The sequence below is a fragment of the Amia ocellicauda genome, unplaced genomic scaffold (genome assembly GCF_036373705.1).
Source record: "Amia ocellicauda isolate fAmiCal2 unplaced genomic scaffold, fAmiCal2.hap1 HAP1_SCAFFOLD_26, whole genome shotgun sequence".
NCBI classification, from domain to species: Eukaryota; Metazoa; Chordata; class Actinopteri; order Amiiformes; family Amiidae; genus Amia; species Amia ocellicauda.
In genome coordinates, this window is record NW_027102823.1 from 1605254 (window position 1) to 1624931 (window position 19678).

The following is a 19678-nucleotide window of genomic DNA, read 5'->3' on the forward strand; positions in this document are numbered from 1 at the left end:
TGCCTTTAAGATACATCATGCAGCCGGGCTTCTTGGCTTGCGGCCACAGCGTCCTGAACGCGCCCGATCTCGTCAGATCTCGGAAGCTAAACGGGGCAGGGCCTGGTCAGTACTTGGATGGGTGACGTCCTGGAAATACCAGGTGCTGCAAGCTTTTTACGTCTCCTGGGTAACTTCATCGTAACTCTTAATACTCTCTTTCAGTCTGGAGGAGATATAATTGAAGAATTGTACACGTACCCGGCTACTTTCAACACCCTTTGCTGCACTGATATTTTTCCCTCCGTTTTTCTTTTTTTTTTTCTTTTTTTTTTTTTTTGCTAGAAGTTCCGTCAATACCCGCCAGCCTTTAAGAGACATCATGCAGCCAGACTTTTTGGCTTGCGGCCACACCGTCCTGAACGCGCCCGATCTCGTCAGATCTCGGAAGCTAAACGGGGCAGGGCCTTGTCAGTACTTGGATGGGTGACCTCCTGGAAATACCTGGTGCTGCAAGCTTTTTACGTCTCCTGGGTAACTTCATCGTAGCTCTTAATATTCTCTTTCAGTCTGGAGGAGATATAATTGAAGAAATATACACGTACCTGGCTACTTTCAACACCCTTTGCTGCACTGATATTTTTGCCTCCGTTTTTCTTTTTTTTTCTTTTTTTGCTAGAAGTTCCGCCAATACCCGCCAGCCTTAAAGAGACATCATGCAGCCAGGCCTCTTGGCTTGCGGCCACACCGTCCTAAACGCCCCCAATCTCGTCAGATCTCGGAAGCTAAACGGGGCAGGGCCTGGTCAGTACTTGGATTGTTGACCTCCTGGAAATACCAGGTGCTGCAAGCTTTTTACGTCTCCTGGGTAACTTCATCGTAGCTCTTAATACTCTCTTTCAGTCTGGAGGAGATATAATTGAAGAATTGTACACGTACCCGGCTACTTTCAACACCCTTTCCTGCACTGATATTTTTCCCTCCATTTTTCTATTTTTTTTTTTTTTTTTTATGCTGGAAATTCCGTCAATACCCGCCAGCCTTTAAGAGACATCATTCAGCCAGGCATCTCGGCTTGTGGCCACACCGTCCTGAACGCGCCCGATCTCGTCAGATCTCGGAAACTAAACGGGGCAGGACCTGGTCAGTACTTGGATGGGAGACCTCCTGGAAGTACCAGGTGCTGCAAGCTTTTTACGTCACCTGGGGAACTTCGTTGTAGCTTTTAATACTCTCTTTCAGTCTGGAGGAGATATAATTGAAGTATTGCACACGTACCCGGCTACTTTCAACACCCTTTGCTGCACTGATATTTTTCCATCCATTTTTCTTTTTCTTTTTTTTTTTTTCTGCTGGAAGTTCCGTCAATACCCGCCAACCTTTAAGAGACATCATGCAGCCAGGCGTCTCGGCTTGTGGCTTCACCGTCCTGAATGCGCCCGATCTCGTCAGATCTTGGAAGCTAAACGGGGCAGGGCCTGGTCAGTACTTAAATGGGAGACCTCCTGGAAATACCAGGTGCTGCAAGCTTTTTACTTCTCCTGGGTAACTTTATCGTAGGTCTTAATACTCTCTTTCTGTCTGGAGGAGATATAATTGAGGTATTGTACACGTACCCGGCAACTTTCAACACCCATTGCTGCACTGATATTTTTGCCTCCATTTTTCTTTTTCTTTTTTTTTTTTCTGCTGGAAGTTCCGTCAATACCCACCAACCTTTAAGAGACATCATGCAGCCAGGCGTCTCGGCTTGTGGCCACACTGTCCTGAATGCGTCCGATCTCGTCAGATCTCGGAAGCTAAATGGGGCAGGGCCTGGCCAGTACTTGGATGGGTGACCTCCTGGAAATACCAGGTGCTGCAAGCTTTTTACTTCTCCTGGGTAACTTTATCGTAGCTCTTAATACTCTCTTTCTGTCTGGAGGAGATATAATTGAAGTATTGTACACGTACCCGGCATCTTTCAACACCCTTTGCTGCACTGATATTTTTGCCTCCGTTTTTCTTTTTTTTTCTTTTTTTGCTAGAAGTTCCGCCAATACCCGCCAGCCTTAAAGAGACATCATGCAGGCAGGCCTCTTGGCTTGCGGCCACACCGTCCTAAACGCCCCCAATCTCGTCAGATCTCGGAAGCTAAACGGGGCAGGGCCTGGTCAGTACTTGGATTGTTGACCTTCTGGAAATACCAGGTGCTGCAAGCTTTTTACGTCTCCTGGGTAACTTCATCGTAGCTCTTAATACTCTCTTTCAGTCTGGAGGAGATATAATTGAAGAATTGTACACGTACCCGGCTACTTTCAACACCCTTTCCTGCACTGATATTTTTCCCTCCATTTTTCTATTTTTTTTTTTTTTTTTTTATGCTGGAAATTCCGTCAATACCCGCCAGCCTTTAAGAGACATCATTCAGCCAGGCGTCTCGGCTTGTGGCCACACCGTCCTGAACGCGCCCGATCTCGTCAGATCTCGGAAACTAAACGGGGCAGGACCTGGTCAGTACTTGGATGGGAGACCTCCTGGAAGTACCAGGTGCTGCAAGCTTTTTACGTCACCTGGGGAACTTCGTTGTAGCTTTTAATACTCTCTTTCTGTCTGGAGGAGATTTAATTGAAGAATTGTACACGTACCCGGCTACTTTCAACACCCTTTACTGCACAGATATTTTTCCCTCCATTTTTCTTTTTTCGTTTTTTTTTGCTGGAAGTTCCGTCAATACCCTCCAGCCTTTAAGAGACATCATGCAACCAGGCCTCTTGGCATGCGGACACATTGTCCCGAATGCGCCCGATCTCATCAGATCTCGGAAGCTAAACGGGGCAGGGCCTGGTCAGTACTTGAATGTGAGAACTCGTGGAAATACCTGGTGCTGCAAGCTTTTTACGTCTCCTGGGTAACTTCATCGTAGCTCTTAATACTCTCTTTCTGTCTGGAGGAGATATAATTGAAGAATTGTACACGTACCCGGCTACTTTCGACAGCCTTTGCTGCACTGATATTTTTCCATCCATTTTTCTTTTTTTTTTTTTTTTTTTTTTTTTTCTGCTGGAAGTTCCGTCAATACCCTCCAGCCTTTTAGAGACATCATGCAGCCAGGCCTCTTGGCTTGTGGCCACACCGTCCTGAACGTGCCCGATCTCGTCAGACCTTGGAAACTAAACGGGCCAGGGCCTGGTTAGTACTTGGATGGGTGACCTCCAGGAAATACCAGGTGATGCAAGCTTTTTACGTCTCCTGGGTAACTTCATCGTAGCTCTTAATACTCTTTATCTGTCTGGTGGAGATATAATTGAAGTATTGTACACTTTGTCTTAGGGACAGTCTGGCTAGCAGTGACTGAGTGGTTGACAGACGACAAGCAACGGAATGTACGTGCTCTGTGATGTCATAGCAGTCAGCTGAGAGAGGCTCGTGATGTCATCGCTGAGCTGTCTGTCTGTCTGTCTGTCTCTCTCTCTCTCTTTCTCTCTCTCTCTCTCTCTCTCTTCCTCTCAATTCAATTCATTTGTATTGTCAAAGCAATTGGACATGCATACATACATACATACATATATATGGAAAATAAACAATATGTGTACATCTCTTTCGGCATTAGTGGTGCCCTCACAGATGTGCAAGTTACATGACAGACAGACAGACAGACACACACACACTTTCACACACAGACAGACAGACACAGACACACACAGACACACACACACATACTTTGACAGACAGACAGACAGACACACGCATATTATGGGTCTTTGTTGGGTAGTGAAATGGGTAGCATCAGTCGCAGTGCGGGTAATGTCAGGGAGCCAATCATAGTCCCCGTTATTTGCATATCGTGGCGCAAAGCATTCTGGGAAAAGCAACTAAACACGTTTAGTCATGTATTTGTCCATAGTTTACACATGAGATGAAAGAGACAGTATGACGTGTTGAGCACCTCGGATTCCTCATGTGTATGTGAGGGGCAGAGGAACCGGATCCCAAGTGTGCGTCCCAGGTGCTATAGGTTTCAAAGCATGCAGGGGAATAAGCACCCCACCCTGACACCTATAGAAGACTGGATAGGGAGATATAAATAGCAATGGGGAGACTCTTGTACTTGGTGTGGCTCTATCCATATAGTGGGGCCAGCAGCCACTTAGCAGGTGCAGCAATAGAAGCTCAGCCTGGGGAGACTGGATTTAGCATTTCCTCTCCATTTTGATAACTATCCATAATCATTTCTGCAAAATACTTCTATGATACCTATGTATGTTTTTTACTTGTACTATATTATACTATCAAGTATCAGTGTACACATACAATGTGACCTGTTACATTAATACAGAAGCCACGGAAGGCCAGATCACTAATAGCCACTGTCCCCTGATATTACACTTTTTTACAATCACTTTGGCACTCATTTCAGAACCTTGATGTCATTTTTCAAAACTCTAGACACTAAACTCACACCCGATGATCAAAATGCACATTTTTCAAAACTCTAACACTTTTTTACAATTGCTTGGATACAATACACATCAACCTCAGATCATTTGTTCATTGAACTAAAATGACACAACTTCAAATCAAAGTATTACCATTTCAAAATGCAATTCACACATTACATCTGAGAGCACTGTCTATTCATTTCATTACAAAGATCTAACTATCAATTGATACAGCTGCTCAAAATGATAAGTGACTGTTGCATTACTCTTAATGCATAATTTTATGGAAACTGACAAACAATATTCCATGTTTCGATCATGAAAGTTTCAGGATAATGAGATCCATTGACATCAATAAACGAGGAGCATGAACCAGTTGGACTACATTATCTATGGATGTAATATTTCATCATCATTCATCATCATGTAGCACTTTTCCACACCATGTTTGCAGTGTGGAAGGAAAGTTAGAAATTCTTTCTCTAATACCTGTTTTTCTCTCTTGTATACTTAAGAAAGATAAGGTCAAGCTAGAAGGTCAGGCCAGAAGGTAGTTTGATTTCTGCTTGTTATTTACGATGAGAATCTTGGAGACAATGTCAAACAGTATGATTGAAGTGCCTGCTCCCTAATCCATGTGTTGATCTATGAACTCTGTCCTATAATGATATAAATTCTGCTTAGCTAACTTTTAAGATAACATAGTAATGACTTTCTGATTATAACCAGCTCTTTGATTTTTGTGTATAAAAGCTCTGACTGTTAAAATGAAGGCAGAGCGACTTTGGGATCTACTTGAGTCACTGTTCCTCTCCACGCTGCGTGTATTAAAGGCATTGCAACTAACGCTCCAACCTGGTTGAAGATGATTGTTCTTCCACATCAGATTTGATATTACTGTATGTATGCAGGCCCTTGTAATTGCTTTTCCAATACTGCCAACTGGTTATTGATGATTGATTTCACATTGTGGTACGAGTATCGAGTGAAATGAGTGCTATCCACCCCAGCAACACAGTGATAACATGGAGCCGGCAAGTCATCCAGGTCACAATAGAGGTCAAGCAGTGGGAGGAGGAAGACGTGGTGGTCAAAGGAATGGAAGGGGACATGCACCCCTTCTGAGAGGTGGTCGTGGGCCTCGTCATAGAGGAGGGCTTAGGCCTCACCAGAGAGGCAGCCATGGGCCTCATTTGAGAGGTGTTGGGGGAACGTGGTAGAGGACAAGGCCACGGACCAGACAGCGGCAGCAACAGCAAATAGTGTCCAGTGAAATCCGAGAAATAGTTGTAGAGCATGTTGTAAATCATGGCATGACCATGACTGAGGCAGCTACAATGATTCAATCAAACCTCAGAATCAACTCAGGATCAGCTGTGGCCTCAATCATCAGAAATTTCCGTACTGAGAAGCGGCAAGTCTTCAGCATGCACTAAACATTAGGCTACTCTCAATTGTCAAATGACTGTATACTGCATACCAATGTGTAGCACAGAGTATAGTGTGCCTTTTGAAAGAAATGCAGACAGAGTGAAGCAGCTGATGACTGAGTATGTTCAGGTATGTTCAGTTTCAAGATGCCTCTTGTGAAAAATGGTTGTAAGAACCTGAACCAGAACACAGGGCTGATGGAAATTTAGAAGTACAGTAATCAATCCTTTGTTTTGCTTTTTACACTAAGCCAGGTGAGGAACACTGCAGTTGACATTTTACTGTAGTTTTGTTCTTTTTTGTAGCTAATTATTGTTGCATGGATTCAAAGAAACCTATGGTGTGATTTGATTGTATTGCATCAATACATTTCAGATTTTGTTCAATGATTCCACTGTGTCTGTAGTATTCTCTCTACTAGTCCTTTTACAGTGATGTATTTATGTGTAGTACCATAATGAAACATGTATCACATATTTTGTACTACAATATTTAATGATTGTACGAACAACTACACAGTGAAACTATCGGTATCTTCTGTGTGGGTGATCTAAATAAATGTTACTATGGTATTTCATGATAAATGAATTATTTGAACCAACAAGTCTGCAAGTGCAAGGTTTCTTTAAAGATATGAATGCACAATGCAATGTTTTGAACATTGGACAGCCTGTGTTACAAGTGATGACCGTTTTGAGTTTTGTGTCTAGAGTTTTGAAAAATGACATCAAGGTTCTGAAATTAGTGACAAAGTGATTGTAAAAAACTGTATATTCATCCTATTTAATGTGCTCTTTTAAAATGTACTTTTCTTTTTTATGTTGCCATTTCTGTTCTACCAATGTTTCAGTTGTTAGCCAAAGATTGACAGAGTACATCTCATACACACAGGCCAGACAGCAAGGATTTCTTTTTGAAATTCAATTACAAATGCTGCATGAACTCATCAATACGATTAGAGCTCCTGAAAGCAATATAACTAACTCACTCTACAGCATCTCATTAGCAGTGAAAAGAAACCAAGAAAGTTGGGACAGTCGACTGTTTACCACTATGTAACATCACCTTTTCTTTTAATAACACTTATTAAGCACTTGGGCACTGAAGACACCACTTGGTTAAGTTTAGCAAGTGGGATTTCCCCCCATTCATCCATTATGCATTTCCTCAGCTGCGCAACTGCACAGGGCCTTCGTTGTCTTAATTTGCACTTCATAGTGCGCCACACATTCTCAATTCGGAGACAGGTCAGGACTGCAGGCAGGCCATGCTAGCACCCGCACTCTCTGCCTACGCAACCATGCGCTTGTAATCTGGGCAGAATGTGGTTTGGCGTTATCCTGCTGAAAAATGCAGGGATGTCCCTGGAAAAGACGATGTCTGGATGGCAGCATATGTTGCTCCAAAATGTGTACATCTCTTTCTGCAAAAATGGTGCCCTCACAGATGTGCGAGTTACATGACAGACAGACACTCATACACACTGTCACACCCACACACACACACACACTTTCACAGACAGACACACGCACACACACTCACTTTCACACAGAGACAGACACACAAACACAGAGACAGACACACACACACTCACTTTCACACAGAGACACACAAACACATACACTTTCACACAGACACACACACACATACATACATACATACATACATATATAAGGAAAAGAAACAATACATTTAAAAATCACAAAAAGATGTAATAAAGTACAGAAAATCTAAATGTAATAAAATGTGATCTTTAATACACACAAATATGTATGGCTGGTCGGATGCGTCTTGGACTCGGGTTCCTCTTCATTACGTATAATGCTTTTGCCTTTTGCTATAGCTTTCCGTGGAGGGGATCGTGGGTGAGTTTGTACCATTCTTGGGAGGCTCTGCCTTGTTGGGGCGGAGCTGTGATCCAGGTGAACAGCAGATCGGACATAGGTGGGCATGTGGGCGGAGGAGGAAGGCCGGTCAAGCAAATAAGCTTGCTAAGGTACGCAGCAGCAGCAAGCAGCCCCACCATCCAGTCAGCCAGCCAGTCTGGCTGGCAGTGACTGAGTGGTTGACAGACGGCAAGCAACGGAATGTACGTGCTCTGTGATGTCATAGGAGTCACCTGAGAGAGATGTTTGTGATGTCATCGCTGAGCTGGCTGGCTCTGTGTGTCTTGCTGGCTGTGTGTGTGTGTGTGAGAGAGAGAGAGACTTTTTGACTTTTATCAGACTTCATTGCCTGTTTGCAACACGCAATAATTCATACAAAAGAAAATAAATAAATAAATAAAAAATAGTGTTCCCCTTTGTTTGTCTCCCCCCAACAAGCATTAACTCCGCCACTGATCTGTACACTTTTAAAGAAAGCAACCCAATACACACAACAAAACAACCATCAAATACTAAACCCTATAAATGAATTACATAATAAAAACCAACTCCCCGTCATACAATTCACAAAGGGCATCATTAATACACCAGACCTGTTCAAAACTCTCCAAATCATTCATCAGCCTGTAATAGTTAAACTCTAGTCTGACTCTGCACTTGACCAGCATGGCAAACACTCTCACTGCATCCTCACTGCCCTCCCCACACACTCTGTTCTTCCTAGTCTTATAGACGGCCATTTTAGCCTGGCCCAGCAAGAAGTTTACCAGCTGGTCCACATGTTTGGTCTTTCTGGTGTATCGCGCCCCTAAAATAAAAACCTTTGTGTTAAAAATCAGGTTAAGATCAGTAAAAAGACGAGTTAAAAGACTAAAAATGGGTGACAACCGAGAGCAAGTGCTGAAACAGTGAAACACGGTCTCTCTCTGAGCACAGAATGGGCAGGCGTCGGACACAGCAGGGTTAAGAACAGTAATAAAAGAATTGACAGCAATAATGGTGTGTAACACCCTCCACTGCAGATTGCCAGCTCTCTTATTGAGGGGGGCTTGTACAGGCTTCTCCAGGCGGGCGCAGTGTCTTCCCCCAGCCCCAGCCTGTAAAGTAATTTTAGGAATCACAAAGAAACAGTTGAAAGTGCTAAATAAGTATTTTGATGCACCATATTAATTTAGGAAATTTACATGTTGTTTTTCATCAGCTTCTGTATCTGATGGCTCCACATCACTGGCTGGATTGACAGCAACGACACTCTAAAAAAAGAAGTGTTAAGTTTGAGCATTCAGGACTTGTTTTGAAGATCCTGAATATCACTGGTCCACAATTTATCTGTGAAACTATGGGTTAATCTCCATATACAAAATACTTTTCACACACACTTTAAATTTACAACTAAATTTACATGTTGATGTCTTTCGTCAGCTTCTGTATTTGATGGCTCAATATAACTGGTTGCATTAACAGCAACAGCACACTACAAGAAAATAACATTATATTTAAACATTCAGGACTGGTTTAGCATCACCTCGAATATCCCTAGCCCTTGAGGTCGATTGTTATTGTGGTCTTCAAGACCAGTGCTTCTCAACCTTAGTCCTGGAGGAGGCCCACTGTCTGCTGATTTTCATTACAACAACATTGTAGGTTATATCAGTGACTGTGGTCCTAAAGTACCCCTAAGCCTGCTGTTTTTTTTCCAGTTGAGCTCTTAATTACCTAATTGGCTTAACTGAAGCCATTTAACCCTTTTCCCAGGTCTTTGGTTGTTGATGAGTTACAAAGAGCTGGATTGTGGCCCGCCATGACTGGAAGTGAAGAACACTCACTCTAGGCCTTTAACTTAATGTTCATATGTAGGGGCCTATCCATCTGATTTGTTTTTGCACATTTATTAACAGAAAAATTGATGGTACGTGAAAACATCTGAGCTGAAAAACATAATGTTCCACCAATAATAAAATAAATGTATTAATTAAAATTATAGAGATAATAGAATGTTCACAGATTATTAGTTCAGAAAATAATTATTTTTTTTTTATCTTAAATAGAATTAACACTCAAATCAGTTGTAGGGTAAACAAGGTCTATTTTTTGGATTGATTTTATAATTATACATGTATGGCTGCATGAAGCTTACCTGAGAATCTGATATTTTAGTAACTTTGTTGCTTCTTGTTGGGTAGTCCACGTTTGCCGCCGTTCTTTTTCTGTAAATGTAAATCAAAAGGCAATAATTACATACTGTAATTAAAATACAAAAAGTATAAACATTGTATTATTATTTTTGTATCCTGTTTCTCCATCTCGATGCTGATCTTTTTGGAATTGCATATCTAGGTTTACTTAAATACTGTTTATAAGATTGTAAACTCATCATCCAAATTTCTTCATTTGCCAAACTTTATGTAGTGCGCTTGCAGTTTCAGAAGAAGAAAAAAAACTGTAACAGATGGGATATGTAGTACTTTATACTCGAGTGGTCTATGCGATTACACCCTGTTGGTGTTATTAAGAACGCCGAGTACCAGAATGCAGAGCGGGACTGTTTTTTGTGCCGTGACTTGTCGGGGGAAAAAGGCGCAGAAAAAACGGACGAGAAGGTGAAGGTAGTATGGCGGTGATGCACGCGTTGGTGAAGTGGGAAAGCGGGGTCGACAAAGACTCTTACAGCGTGATTCCCACTGCTTGCTTTCGCAATTTTGATTTATTCAGCATTGCTGATGATGACGAAGAGACGACTCGAAACTTCAGAGCAGAGTGGAGAGACACGAACAAACCTCCAAAAGGTGGATGGCATGTCCATGAAGCGCAGATCATTATGACTGGTAACAATGTTTATTTAAAAAAAAAACATTAAAGTCTTTACATGCTATTTGATATATACAATCACAGTATATTTGAAATGAATGTTTAAGTTATTAATGTGTTGTACGTCTAACATACTCTTATAACATGGTAGGTGGTGGTGAGGGCGCTAAAAACTCGTCATACTTGACTGGCATTTGTAAGAACGATTTATTGTGTGTTGTGCTTTACAATAAAATCCCCCAAATCACAAAATAAATTAAACCAGATATAATTTAACTTCAGTTTTGATTCAGTGTTGGCTGTTCATCTTAATTTGTATGGTCAAAGCACAGTATTTTTATGACAAATAAATATAATCCCCAAATATCTGTGGACATAATGCAGGGTTTTATTTATTTTATTTTTATTTTAGGAAAAGAAGGCGAACTAAGAAGAAAACTTAATGACCTAACAAAAATGCCCTGTCCTAAAATGAAGAGAGTACCTAAACCAAACAAAAAACTTCAAATTTCAGATGATAGTGACCTTGATGAACCACAGTTACCGGTGAGATAATTACTGCAAATATTAAATAAATGTATTGCAGGATTGTTTTTTTTTAATCATATTCATATATATATATATATATATATATTTTCATTTTAAACTCTTTTCCTCTCTGAATACAGCACAAAATAAGAAAGAAAACCGATGGAGCTTCAAGAATTAGATCCCGTCATATTCTACAGACATTTAAAGAGTCCAGTGAAGTTGAGCTACAGCAAAACGTTAAGCAGCTCGAAAAGGAAAACACAAGACTTAAAAATGAAAACCAATGTCTTCGAAACCGTATGGTTGATGGTAAGTTTTTTTATTTATAGCAAATAATTCCTTACCTTGATAAATGTTATTCTTCAGTAATTTAGATTCCAGAGTAATGTATTATAGTTGATCATACTGAAGTAATCTAGAACCACAATACAGACTCTTAATGTGCACTGTCTAATAGTTTAATAATACTGATTATTAAATAAAGTTTTTCAACATAACTTCATAATCCTACATTAATGACTATATGCATTACATTAGACCTGGTAATTCTTGTATTTTATCTTTTTTATATTTTTCGTAGCTAATGTTAATGACCCACAAAAAGGTCAGTTTGCCAATAACATAGAGCAAGTCTCTCAAGTATAATTGCAGGCATTGATGGTTTTGTTTTCACTTTGTATTAAATATATTACTAGAAATGATTATCATTTAATACTAAGATTTTTTCTCCAGAGATTCCAGACCTTTTGGACAATCTGAAAAAAATTGTAACAAAAGCCACATTTATCAGCGCTGAAGACAAAAGTGTGTCACCATCAAGTGGTTCTGACAGCCCCACAGCAAATTGTTCTGAATCTGACAAAGAATCACCAAAACAGGTATAACACTCTTGGTCTACAATATTACAAAGACAAGGTAAAAATATATATATTGAAAACAAATATTGGTTGTAAACAATCTAATGATGCTACATTATCAGTTATATTCATAGTTATAGTTGATAATAAGAATGTAATTGAATTATGGGTGTCACAGATTCACTGACTTTATTATGTCTGTAAATTAATAAACTTAGAATTGAGACATACTGTGGTCTTTAATAACACATTTCTGTAACAAAATCACAGCCTTACTGATAATGTATTCCACTTAACATAATATAAGAATAGTTTGGGGATAAACTTGTTTTTTATTTACCATTGTCTTTTAGGTGGAAATATTCCCAGGCACTGGAGTTTACATTGACAAACTGTCCTGGATCCTTGCAGAGAGGTGCAGCACGAATACGTCATATGCAAGAACCCTGACGGTTGCTGTCTTTGACTTTCCAACATTATTAAAGAGCAATCTTCGTGGTGGTGGCAGCAAGAGAGATCCAACTTCGGAGACATTAAGATCCTCATTGATGTTATTGAGGATCATATACAGCTGCCTTCGGAAGGACACGACGTGTTTCAGTTGCGGGGCTTTGCAGCCCAGCGGGACCCTCTTAATGCCGGACATCAGCTGCCCGAGCCGGTGCGGATGAACGGAGGGACGTTAGACAGCGTTACCTTCCGGGCAGGAGCAGCGAGCGGCAACACCGGGGTGAAAGTGTCGTCTAACACTGTGCCATTAGCCACTAGCTGATTGAGCAGATCAGTGGTTTTTAAGAAGATAACAATGGCAGCAGACTTGATATTTTCACACCCTGCTACCTCCCCAACCGCTAACACACACTGCTCTAGGGGGCAGAACTGCACCGGAGCGATCTTGACTCCATGGCGTCGGGTCAGTTTTTCAAAAGACGCATTCAGGGGGTCCGACCCCCCGACCCGGGAAGAACTACCGGTACTCCCCCCTCCCCTCCCCTGTTCCCCCACAATAAGAAAAGCACTGAAAACAGAAGACAAAATAAACAAACTGAAAAAAGTAAAGCAACAAAAAAACGCAGCCAAAGGACAGAGCTCTCAGCAGCACTCCCGCTCACTGCAGACCCCTCCCACACACTCCCAGCTGAGAGAGAGAGAGAGAGAGTTAGTGTCTGTCTGTCTCTCTCTCTCTGTAGATGCATCATAGGGAACATATGTAACAATCTCTCTTTTTGTTTACCAAAAATGAGAATGAACGTATTTCAAGTGGGTGTTGCCTTGGTTGGAAACGTTTTAAGATTATTTATGAAGTGTAAAGTGGATTTGTCTCAGTTCTCCGTAGTTTTCAATGTATGTGCCATTCAGTAGCGTTCATGTTACAGATGTGCCCTATGCAGTGGTAGGGTCAATAAAATGTCAGTAAAACTTTATTTTAGCAATTATGGAGGGGAAGAACTGCAAATAGCGGGTCCCCACTAATTATCTAACTTACCAACAACGTTTAAAATTAGGTCTTGCGAAGCTGCCAAATAATGCTGTATAATCGTATGTGTCTTCATACACCGGCTGCTATAGTCTGATAGCTTTGATTATATATACATATTTTCTCGTGAACCACAAATGCTATTTGCTTGATTTTTACAGAGTATGTTATAAATACCATTGTTATGAAGCCTGACAAATTGTATGCTGTAATTATGAATATTTTCAAATCATTTGTTTGTTTTTCCTAACATGTTACAAATGTTCCCTATGTGAAAGATGCATTATATCTTAATAACGTCTAAACAATTAAAGATATACAGATTATTATTTTCGGTAAAGTTATAACACATTGCTATTAACTATGTGTGTCAGTAAAAGTTTAAAAAATCCTAATAATTTTTTATTGATCCTGCAAAATAGGTGTTTAGGGAACATTTGTAACATTAGGGTTACGATTTGCCATAGACGCGGAATGAGTTTGATTGTGATGTTAAATGGGGTTTAAAGACGCTGATTACTATTGCTGTGTTTCTCCACTTCTACTCCATGCTTGGGAACGCCCACATCCAGTGACGTCAAAACCGGTGGAAAAGCGGGCCGGTTCAAAAAAGATCAGCTGGATCCCAGGCCGAGCAGCAGCTCCGGCTCCAGCACCGGCACCATGTCGCTGGAAAAGCGCTAAGTGAGCTCACAGTGAGCTCAGTGTAATGTCTGCTCTGGTGAGCTCACAGTGTGACCTAGTCGTTAGTTCACGTCTTCACTGGGTAGTCCATGACAACTTAATTGACTCAATTCTTGGGCTTAATTGGTCAAAATGACCATTGGTTGAAGGTACTCAGGGACTGATGTGTAGAGAGACTTATTAAACCTGCAGGATTGTGGTTTTCCCAGAACAGAATTAACCAGTGTAGCGTTATGTTGGGTGTATTCTGATAAGAGCATTTTAGCTCTGAGCTGAAGCACTGATCTAAAGAAGACCTCTCCCCCCCAAATTTATCAGATTTCCTTAACTCATCAGCATGTGAACTGGTTTACATCAAAGTGACAGTCTTGGGAGGATGGCACCGAGAATGGGCCAAATAGCTTGGAATCCCTGCTGTGAGATGTCTGGGGAAGGGGGCCTGTAGGAAATAAAAACTCTTTGAAATGGACGAGAGCCGAAATCCCGACACAGAGCTACGAACCCGTGCCAACCGGCATTTCCAAAAGATGGCATGGATTGACATCAGTCATACATCAAGCCCCCCTCCAATAGGACACTGGGGGCTGAAGCCGAAATCCAATCTCACAAACTAAAGAACCAATCACCTATTGATCTGACAGGCGTATAAAGGGTAACGCACGGCATCTCTCTCTCTCTCTCACCTAAACCAGTAACTCGCTGCCACAGCTCAACTTGTATCTCTGTTGCCAGAACCGGAACCAGAAACCAACTAAGTCTTTACCAGCAACAGAAGGGTTAAACTGGGAGAAGGAGATTGAGCCGTACGAAGAATTCTTTTAAAGGACTTTATTAAATAAAGAACTTTACAGACTGCGCTGCCCGCCTGTGCCCAGCCATCCAGCTGGACAATTGACTAAGTCGACTGAATACGAAAGTCATTTAAATAGCTATTTGAGTCTTAAGAAACTTGACCCTTGGAACGAACAGGGCCCTGCTTTCCTCAAAGACTTTGTCTTCAAGTAACTACGGTGGAACCCTGCTTACAAAGAAGATTTTGTGCACAACCTTGGAGCCTTCAAACCAGTGGAAAATCTGTTTGGAAAAGACTCTACATTCGCGAAACCCCAACTTCCAGGTGCATCGACTGAGTGGAAGTTCTTGGACAAAGCCGAACCGGACTGCCTTTGTTCCAAACCACACGGACCTCGTGCCGTGTGCTGTTATCTGAGCCCGAAGCCAGAGAGGCCTCTCTGCGACGAAGTTCACATAAGTTTAACAGTTTGGAGTTTGTGATTCATGACATTTGAGAAATCAATTAGAAATGTTAATCTGTGATTCATAACTCTAGAATGTGTAATATCATTTAGTTTTCTTAAATATAAATGTGTGTTGCATTCAACTGTTTTGTTGATAATTTTAGAAATAAAATCTGTCAACGCCGAGAAATATCTTCTCATTCCTGTTTAACTGTTTAGTCTGAAATTGACACAAGTGAATAGACACCAGATTATAGGTGGCCCTGCCTATCCTTAATCATTGAATAATAATCAGTTAAGGGAAATTGTGGTAACAAGTAATGATAGGATCTTTCTCTCCACCTAAACGTTAATGAGACTGATATATATATAACGAGAAGTTACCTGACATAAATACTAACCTGCATAGTTATTGAATGTCTGACTAACAATACTAATGAGAGACTCACCTTCGTCTTACTAACCGGTATTGTAGTCAATGTGTTTATAACCTTTTTTGTTTAATGATTTGTGTGTTATCATATGCGATCCCATGGTCTTTGATTTGGTCACGGAAGTGATTTGTCTTTGATTTGTTGATCTAGAGTTGAATTTTAATTAGTTTTTCCCTTTTGTATAATTAGTGTAGTGCTACATTTAGTCTTTGTTTTTGAATAAATTTGACAATTTATATCTTTGGAATTGGTGTCTGCGTCCAATTATTACAGAAATTGAGTTCTACAAGATTCCAGGATTCGTGATAAGGTGATACTATAAATTCACTTATTTAATTGAATTTTATAAGTGTACCTTACGCTACACCTTTGACCACCACGTCTTCCTCCTCCCACTGCTTGACCTCTATTGTGACCTGGATCACCTGCCGGCTCCATGTTATCGCTGTGTTGTTGAGGTGGATAGCACTCATTTCACTCGATACTCGTACCACAATGTGAAATCAATCATCAATAACCAGTTGGCAGTATTGGAAAAGCAATTACAAGGGCCTGCATACATACAGTAATGTCAAATCTGATGTGGAAGAACAATTCCTTTATCCCTCTGTTCTCCACCAGGGTTGTGCTGTTCGCCTCGATTGGCAAGTTTGCAGTGTGAGGAGTGGATCCATGTCGTCGTTCCTAGGCACTTCACAGCTGTGTGGGTGGTCAGGAGCACCTGGTAGGGCCCTGTCCACCTGGGCTGTTGGGAGGACTTTCTCTTGTGTGCTTTGATATACACAGTCATCTTGCTGGAAGGGGTGGTAAACCTGCTGGGATGGTTCAGTCTGGGCGGCTTTCATCTGTGAATGGACAGCTTCGAAAGCACGTGTTAGTCCCATACAAAAAGACAACATAGCATCATCCATCAAGTGGATGTCCATTTCCCTTACAGACAATGGAGGAGTGATGGAGAGTCTCATAAGTCATCCCATAATAATCTCACACAGAGAAAGACCTGTTTTTCTCAATTTGCTGACGATTTCATTGTCATTAGGACTATAGGAAGGGGATCTGGACGTTTGAGTCCTGTTTGTTTGCATATATTAGACAGCTTATTCTTTAATATCCCATTTTGTTTCTCCACTGCTCCAGCTGACTGAGCCTGATGGGGCAGTGAAAATGTTGTTTACCTCGCAGGGCTTTGCATAGTTCCTGCACTATTGTCCCAGTGAAGTGAGTGTTCCTATCACTGGAAATTTCCCTGGAATGCGAAATCTACATATAACATCCCTTAACTGTATTTTTGCTACTTTTACTACTTCAGCCTTCCTACGGGATAGGCTTCAACCCATTTAGAACACCTATATATTATTACAAGTATATATTCATATCCACAACATTTAAGCTTTTGAACACAATCTATTTGCATATTGCAGGATTATGAGCTTGACAAATGTGGCAAGTTCTACAATATTGCTAAGCTGTTACTATAAAACCTGGGGCAAACCAATTTAAAAGACTGATGCACACATCCCCCCTTTGCCCGTGTGGCCAACACCATGCGCCACATGGGCAAACCAGGGAAAGAGTGCCTGTGAGGCAACCAATGCATTAGCAAATGTTTGAGCTCTCTTATGGAAGGTGCAGTGGCCAGTTGCAATTTCCTGGAGCTTTTACAGTGCATCTCAAATTAAATTTCATCCAGCCCCAGGTCATAAAAGTCAAACCCTAGTTACGACATACATAACACATACATTTTGTTGCTTCAAAGAGAATACAAAAGTCAGCAAAACATTCTTTTTTACAAATTCAGTTTGTAAACTGTATTGTACATATATTTGTTGCGTTTTGATTTATAAACATTATACATTGTACAAATCTTAAGTGAAGGGCAATGGACTGATTCTGACTTCATGGCTGTCATTCTATTCATTTGAATAATGTGACATCTCCACTAATAGTACATTATAAATTAAACTATCAATAGAAGAATATGTGCTACTGCGGACGTCATCTGAGCAGTTTCACAATATATTGTAGATTCCTATAATCTGGAAAACCTTTAATTATAGTATTTTAACTTATTTCTCCACTGAGTCAAGCATCACTTCAGCGTAGTGGACCTCAGCATTGGTCTGTTCAAGTTGCTGTGAGGCTGTCTTTAAAGCCGCGCCCTCGGCCTACTGTGTCTCAACAAGAACACCAGCATCTTCTCCATATGGGTCAGACATCGGTTCCTTCAGGACACGATTCATAATATGCATATCTGCCATGTGGAATAAATCAGTCTGAAGACACAATGTGTGGTTCACACAACATCAGAGATCGTCCTTATAAAAGGCATCTCTATCACATTAGTTGACATTCGCACAATCTATAAGGTTTCTAGTAAAGGGACAATTCAAAATAATAATAATCTTGATTCCAATTTATCTCATTTATCAAATTATTTCAGTACAGCACTCAGCTGTCGTCAGCAGCATCATATCTCCTGTGTTTATTGAATCAGCTTTACTTCCTAGTGTAGATACTCTTTTTGTGTGGAGTTGTCAAAGTTTCAAAACAATGTGCTTATCTTTGTCCTTTTATCTAACTTAAATACCTGAGAACATTACAATAACTATTACAGCAGCTCCTTCAACACCATAGTTAATAGTAGTTGGGTAAATGATGGCAGTTATTAATCTTTGTTTCTCAATTCATTTTTTACCAATAAACCATAATTTGAAATTATTTCCATACTCCTATTATTCCTATTTTCATTATTATTAGTTTTATGCGGTTGTCATCTAGTATGTGATGTATTCGTCTGTATCAACATCAATATTATTATCATTATTAATACAAGCAGTGTAAATTACCATTCATTACACTCTTGCTCTGTTTGTAATAAGTTATGAACCCTTACACGTACTTACAGTCTCTGCCTTGTCTCTGACTTCTCTCTCTCTCTCTCTCTCTCTCTCTCTCTCTCTCTCATCTCAGGCTGCTTGTCTGCTCAGGCGAACAGGGGGAGCAGAGGAGCACATACGGCCCTTGCCCCCTGCCCCCCTCTTCCTAATTGATAGGGTATTTCTGTTTGTGAAAGGACTATTTCCAAACAGTTTTATAACTTGCCATGACTATGTTTCATTAAATTAGTTATGTTACACCTTTAGTTATACCTGTAGTAACTTCATTATTTTCCCTCATATTCCAGTCAATCACCATCAGAGTCTCTCGTGGCAGTACATTTGTCTCACACAGAACAAACTCTCCTTTCTCAACCGCTTTCAATTTTGGATAACATCGCACTGCATCCCAACAGCTGTTCTTTCTCCTATTCCTAATTTCTTACAAGAAAATGCAAGTTATATTTGATCGATTTGTATTATTACTATTTATATACATTTCACTACATTATTGTAGTTAATGAATGTATTTAATCTTTGGAAAATAAGCCTTTTCATTGATCTCAATAATGATGTCCAGGTACTTCAGGAAAGCACATTTTCAAAAAATGTGTCCAGTCAATGATTTCCCCAACTAAGAACCTGCGTGGGCACTAAGACTGTCCTCCTGCGCGGCTCATGTCTTTATTGTGTCACTTCCTCCTATTGAAGTCCAATCTACACCAGTACAGGTTCAGAAGAACTGTTCCCGAATCCAGATTGAACTGATCAATAGTTAATTTCTTACCTACACATTGTATTTAGGGATCTATTTCTAGGGATTTAAAAACTCTTCATTGTGGAACTCATAGCTTCCAAATGAGCACATCGTTAATTTCCTGGAGTATCTGGTTATCTATTTATCAATATGTAAGAAACCTTCACCGAATGTTTGTGGTTGCCTCGGATTCCTATTTCTAAATTTGGCTCTAATTCCATTTCTAACATGTTACTTTTAACTTCTGTATTCGTAAGACCTATTTAAATAACTTAATTTTGTATTATTATTTCTGTTTG

General features: G+C 40.5%; 2 non-coding genes and 9 pseudogenes across 2 annotated transcripts; all 11 read left to right on the forward strand.

The window, feature by feature from the left end:
• Positions 1-35: 35 nt before the first annotated feature.
• On the forward strand, positions 36-154 carry LOC136727090 (uncharacterized; annotated as a pseudogene).
• Positions 155-379: 225 nt separating this feature from the next.
• Positions 380-498, forward strand: LOC136726915 (5S ribosomal RNA). Its single transcript, XR_010808292.1, has one exon. It is a non-coding gene; the product is annotated as a 5S ribosomal RNA (ribosomal RNA).
• A 215-nt stretch (positions 499-713) lies between these two features.
• On the forward strand, positions 714-832 carry LOC136726522 (uncharacterized; annotated as a pseudogene).
• Positions 833-1052: 220 nt separating this feature from the next.
• LOC136727068 (uncharacterized) lies at positions 1053-1171 on the forward strand (annotated as a pseudogene).
• Positions 1172-1390: 219 nt separating this feature from the next.
• LOC136727143 (uncharacterized) lies at positions 1391-1509 on the forward strand (annotated as a pseudogene).
• A 218-nt stretch (positions 1510-1727) lies between these two features.
• Positions 1728-1846, forward strand: LOC136727075 (uncharacterized; annotated as a pseudogene).
• A 215-nt stretch (positions 1847-2061) lies between these two features.
• LOC136726562 (uncharacterized) lies at positions 2062-2180 on the forward strand (annotated as a pseudogene).
• A 221-nt stretch (positions 2181-2401) lies between these two features.
• Positions 2402-2520, forward strand: LOC136727069 (uncharacterized; annotated as a pseudogene).
• Positions 2521-2735: 215 nt separating this feature from the next.
• Positions 2736-2854, forward strand: LOC136727271 (uncharacterized; annotated as a pseudogene).
• Positions 2855-3080: 226 nt separating this feature from the next.
• On the forward strand, positions 3081-3199 carry LOC136727235 (uncharacterized; annotated as a pseudogene).
• Positions 3200-7624: 4425 nt separating this feature from the next.
• Positions 7625-7739, forward strand: LOC136726889 (U5 spliceosomal RNA). The gene has a single exon (XR_010808268.1). It is a non-coding gene; the product is annotated as a U5 spliceosomal RNA (small nuclear RNA).
• The last annotated feature ends 11939 nt before the right edge of the window (positions 7740-19678 follow it).